The sequence below is a fragment of the Euprymna scolopes genome, chromosome 12 (assembly GCF_053919585.1).
Source record: "Euprymna scolopes isolate OS-2025 chromosome 12, ASM5391958v1, whole genome shotgun sequence".
Taxonomy (NCBI): Eukaryota; Metazoa; Mollusca; class Cephalopoda; order Sepiida; family Sepiolidae; genus Euprymna; species Euprymna scolopes.
In genome coordinates this window covers 104,139,057-104,144,795 of record NC_136493.1, presented here as the reverse complement: position 1 = coordinate 104,144,795, position 5,739 = coordinate 104,139,057, and the positions used below count along the sequence as shown (strand labels likewise).

The window sequence follows — 5,739 nt, the reverse complement described above, 5'->3', positions numbered from 1 at the left end:
ACGTTTAGGTTTACGCACAGATAAAGAGTGGGGGAATTATTGATAGTGTTTTCTGCTAGACAGGTGTGTCTTGTAAAATTCTGGCGAGGGGGAACCATAGACTGGAGCTCAGCTGAGGACTTGCCATGAAAATAACGATAACGCAGAGACAAACTCGCAACATCTCTTCTATGAGAAAGAGGTTGCAGCGAAGAGAAAATGTCATCCCTACGATGCTACGAAGTCTATTTTGAAATTTATCAAGGCAGAATAAGTCCTTTCTAGCAGTTCCTGCCCAGATTTGGCAACAGTACTCCATCCTTGGGCGTACCTGGCTCTTATATAAATAGAGAATTACATAAGCAGTGAGATATGTACTGGATTGATAGAAGGATCCCACCATTTTTCGAGTGGTCTTTGCAACGAATGTAATATATGTGTTCCATTTAAGATCTGGAGTAAATGTCAAGCCCAGAAGCATGCTAAAACATGATGCCTCCCAAAGCCGAGATCCATTATTTTCAATTGATACCAGAGGGGGGTCAGAGTGTTGATGATGTAAAGATAAAAGGTTGGTTTTATATGCATTAAAGGTAACACGCCATCGCTTTCCCCATTGTACCACATGCTCAAGATCAGAGGCGAGATAATCAGAGAGAATTTGGTAATTTACTGTATAAGATGTGCTACCATAGATAGTGGTGCCATTATCATAAATATCTTCAAAGGATGTGATTTGGAAGATCATTAATGTAGATCAGGAAGAGAGTTGGGCCCGGGATGAACCCCTGAGATACTCCAGCGTTAATACTGAGAGCTTCTAATTTCTAGCCATCAACTACTACTCATATGAACCTATCAGAGAAAAAATTATGTAATAATTGAGAAGACATTTTCAGCTATAAGGTAGCTGGAGATATCTGGAGTAAACCTTTATGCCATACTTTATCAAAAGCCTTTGATATGTCAAGAGAATTGCCCTAGAAAGGTGGCTTTCGTCGAGAGATTCGCTAACCATATGAGATATAATCGTAAGCACGTCTGCTGTAGATCAAGCAGAACGGAAACCATGTTGCTTGCCCCTAAGAAGGTTAATTTGCTAAGATTTTGTACATGAAGGTCACCACTTATCAAGGCCCGGAGGCCACTCAGGGATAAGGGTTTTTGCGCGTACAGTAATCAATGAGATAGTATTTTTGTAATCATTAAAATTGGAGATTTGATAGAGGATCTTACTTAAGGGGGGCGGTTTGTCAGGAATTTGTTTATGTTGAACTTGAAGACATCCAAGTTCAGGTTGGAAACAGGCAAACGGAAGAGAGTTCCACAGTCGTGCACTTCTGAGAAAGAAGCTCTGCTCATGGAATATACGCTTGGATTTAGGTAGAGATAAAAAGTGGGGGGGATTATTGACAGCAGTTTCAGCTAGACGGGTATTTCTCTTGGCGAGGGGGCGCGAGATATTGGAGCTCAGACTAGAGCTTGTCATGGAAATAACGATAAAACAAAGACAGGCTCAGAACGTCTCTTCTGTGGGAGAGAGTCTCCAGGGAAGAGGAAATAGCATTCCCCACCAAACCACGATGTCTATGTTTACTCTGTCAAGGCAGGATAGGCTGTTTTTAGCAGCTCCTGCCCAGGTGTGGCAGCAGTACTCCATCCTTATACGTACTTGGATAGAGAATTGCATCAGTAGTGAGATATCTTCTCGAGCGGTAGACGGATCCCTATATTTTCCCAGCATCCTTGGCAACAGACGTGATGTACGTGTTTTATTTCAGATCAGGAGTAACGGTAAAACCCAGAAGCTTGTCAAAACATGGAGCCGCCCCAAGATGTGAAATATCCATTTCAATTAATGCCAGATGGGGATCAAAGCGTTGATGATGTAAATATAGAAGCTTGGTTTTGGATGCAGTAAAAGTGACCAGCCACCTCTTCCCCCATTGCACAACGCGCTCATGATCAGAGGAGAGATAATTAGAGATAACTTTGTCATTTACGGTTCTGTATGTGCTGCATAAGATGGTCGTGTCATCAGCATAGATATCAAAGGATTGTTTAAGCATGTGTTTGGGGAGATCATTGATGTAGATCAGGAATAGAGTTGGTTCCCAGGATGCACCGCTGAGGGACCCCAGCATTAATACTGTGGGTCTCTGATTTCTGCCCATCAACCACTACTCTTATGAACCTATCCGAGAGAAATTATTTAATGTTTGAGAAAATATTTCCAGTGATACCTTAGCTGGAAATCTTGTGAAGTGGGCCCTTATGCCATACCTTATCGAAGGCCTTCGATATGTCTAGAAAAATTGCCCTGGAAAGGAAGTATTTGTCAAGATATTCACTAATCCTCTGAGATATAACCGTTAGCACATCCGCTGTATATATTGGTCTATAGACACATTGATATAACATGATAATTAATTCTTCCAAGACTGATTGGATGAGCTCGTGTCATTCCTATCTTCCGGATAAACGGTTTCTGCATACAAAACGAATGCAAATGCAACAATCAAATATGCCGTCGCAACGTTACATAATTTTGCCCTAGGATAATTTGCTATGATATTTCTTCATTTCATTTATGTGAAAATATCATGTCTCTCAAAACAATAATCTTACCGTAATACTTTTTGATTTAATTATTTTTTTATTTGAAATGTTATTTTCTGGTGTGTTTTGTTTTCTCATAAAACTTTCCATTCTATGATTTACAATTAAAATACCGTTTCAGTCCAAAAACAAAAACCCAGCCCACTGCAATAATATTTTTATAGATTTACGTTTCATCGTCAGATATTACATTCTGTTTTGTTTCTTTTGTTTGCTTTTGGAATAAAAGTTTCCTTCTCTTTGATGTACTGTACAGATATCGTTTCTGTCATAACAAAGACTTACGTAATACTGTTTTATTTATTTCTTTTCATTGTAAAATCTTAATTTTGATTTTTTATATGAGCTACTGTAGAAAAATACCGATTCTGTTTTGTTTTTGACGGAGATTAAGCTGTGTATCTCTTCTACACAGTAACCAGTCGTCTTTAAAACACTAAATAACATTGGATAAGATAGTTTCTTTATTGCCTAATCCGTTTACAAGCGTTTTAACACGCAGAAATACCAATTAAATAAACTACTAGGGCTGAAACTTTCTTTTCCCATTCTCATTACTTAAAAGCATGAGCAAGTACATATATGCGGTGGTTTGAATACTAATGGCCGTCTATTTTTGTTTTTATATTGATATTTTCCCGCTTGGAGCATTCATTAATTTCTCGTTATACTTATTTTTTTTTTAATAATCGAACTTCAAAAATCATGGGATATTTAGCAACCCATTAATGAAGTAAGGAGGGAATATTGTATTAAAAGATTGTATTATTTTCGACTTCTCGAAAAGTACTTATAATAGCCATCTTTATTGTCCCATAAAGTAAATGAACCAAAAATGAATTATTTGTTTTCAAGTGTAATGGAAATGTCAGTAAGTTAAATTACAACTAAATACGTGTCATGATCATAAAATATTATTTTAACATGTTCTGGAAATACATACAACGTACTCGAACGTCTTTAATAAATCTATTTAAAATAGTATTATTATAGTCAGATTGGTGATAGTATCTGATTTACAAGTCTATTTTAAAATATCTCCTTTATTTGGGAATCAGAGGACCATTTTTATACATGATCATTGGCTATACTATTATGAGAATTGTTTTGCATTCATTATTATTATTATTATTATTATTATTATTATTGTTATTATTTTGATGTCTTTATCATCATCGTGACATTTTAACAGCTTTAAAAAAACTATGATTCTGCAACACTTAAAGAATTATAATTATCAATGCCACACTTTTGCTTTCAATAATGACATCGAATTTCTTCATAAAAAGATCTATTTCATTCTGTCTAGACAATTTCAGGTCACAGTATTACGAGCTTTCACGGGTCCCCCTCTTGCAATCACATTTTTCTTTTTAAGCCGAGGATGGAGGTTCTCATTTTGAATTTCTCTCTTCTTACTATTAGATCGTACTTGACTAAGGACAGGCTTGTCTTTGGACTACTGCACTACCCGGAAAAAAAACAATTGCCATTATTTCAGCTGTTTTGTAAACTTTCCAATCGGATTTGTGAAAACTTTCCCATCGGATTATATGCATCGTCACGCTGGATTTATCTTGGAATACATTCTATCTCAAGAAAGATTTTGCATTTTGGATCAACTCTAGAGAAGTTTCATTCAAGCTGAAATATAATGCGCGTTTTTTTTATATTAGTTTTTTACATATGCAATATTTTTTCATTTTTTGATTTGGCAAATTATACCTGCAATAAATTGTAGTTTAACCTAATGCCTTACCTAGCAATTTCTACTATTGCTACAGATATAATTTGCTGATTACTGTCTTTCATCTGATGAGAAAAATCATGAGAATAGCATTCTTTGAAACTCCGCGGGATAAGGACTTTGCAAATTGTTTTTTGGAGTATTCAGTCGAACAATGAATTTTGATTGTAAAGTTCAACTTACAGTTTTAATTTTCTTTCTCTTATAATGAGTTCTACTCTATATTGCGTATTGAGCTTTTTTATTCGGTTGGGATTACATTTTCTATATACATATATCAATATTGTTATTTATATTAGTTTTAGTTTATCATATCAGGTAAACGCTAAATCTTCATGTTTTCATTAATGCATATGCATATATATATATATATATATATTTAGAGAGAGAGACAGAGAAAGAAAGAGAGAGAGGCACATACACACACACACATATATATATATATATATATATATATATATATATATATATATATATATATATATATATATATATGAAGGCTTCCATCAGTCTTGACAGACTATGGATACCCACTGTAAGGGTGCCTGCGCGTGAAATTTGTGTGGCAAGACTTGCGCAACCTCTAAACACGCCTCTCCTGAATCAACATTGTTGCATACCAGTGGCAAGTTGAGGTACAAGACGACTGGAAACAATGCCGAGATAAGCGGAGAGCACATACAGCGCCTAGAATTCCCAAATGGTCACCCATCTGGTATTAGCCAGGCTCAACGTTGCTTAACTTCGGTGATCTTACGAGAACCGGTGTGTCAACGTGATTATGCCGTACATAAATCTATAATTCTTTTCCAACGATAACGCATTTATCTCAAGTTATTTGCTGGCACTCCGCTATTCAGGGAATCATGTGTCATAAGTAATAGATGATAATAGAAATAACATTATATGAATCTGAATTTAATATAACGATTACAGCGAACATTTTCTAGTATTTCTACACGGATTTTGAATTGGCTCATTTCAAGTATGAGATTATTTTTTTTTAATGTTATTCAAATTAACTAGCAGCTAAGAATGAACTTTTTATCCATAGCTTTCGCAAACCGGAAATTTATTTGTCGCGGTTTTTACGCGGGCTTTTGTTTGTCTGTTGTTTTTAAATTTATTTCAGTTCCTTTACGAAAGATTTACGGAATATCAAATTTTTTTCCAAATTCAACCACTTTTAAATAAAAAACGAAAAAAATCTATATATAAAATGGTATTAAAAATAGCTTGGGAAGACTATAAAGGAAGCCGTGATTGCTGTTAAACATGTATGGCATAGCAGTGTCTGGTGAGACACTTTACTGTGATATAAACATCTGTTTGTTAGTATGATATTTCTATTTTCTTATCGTGTTTTCTAGACGATTCTATTTTATCACAGACTC

General features: G+C 35.3%; 1 pseudogene; it reads right to left on the bottom strand.

The window, feature by feature from the left end:
* Positions 1 to 5,020: 5,020 nt before the first annotated feature.
* On the bottom strand, positions 5,021 to 5,137 carry LOC145291867 (5S ribosomal RNA; annotated as a pseudogene).
* Between the last annotated feature and the right edge of the window lie 602 nt (positions 5,138 to 5,739).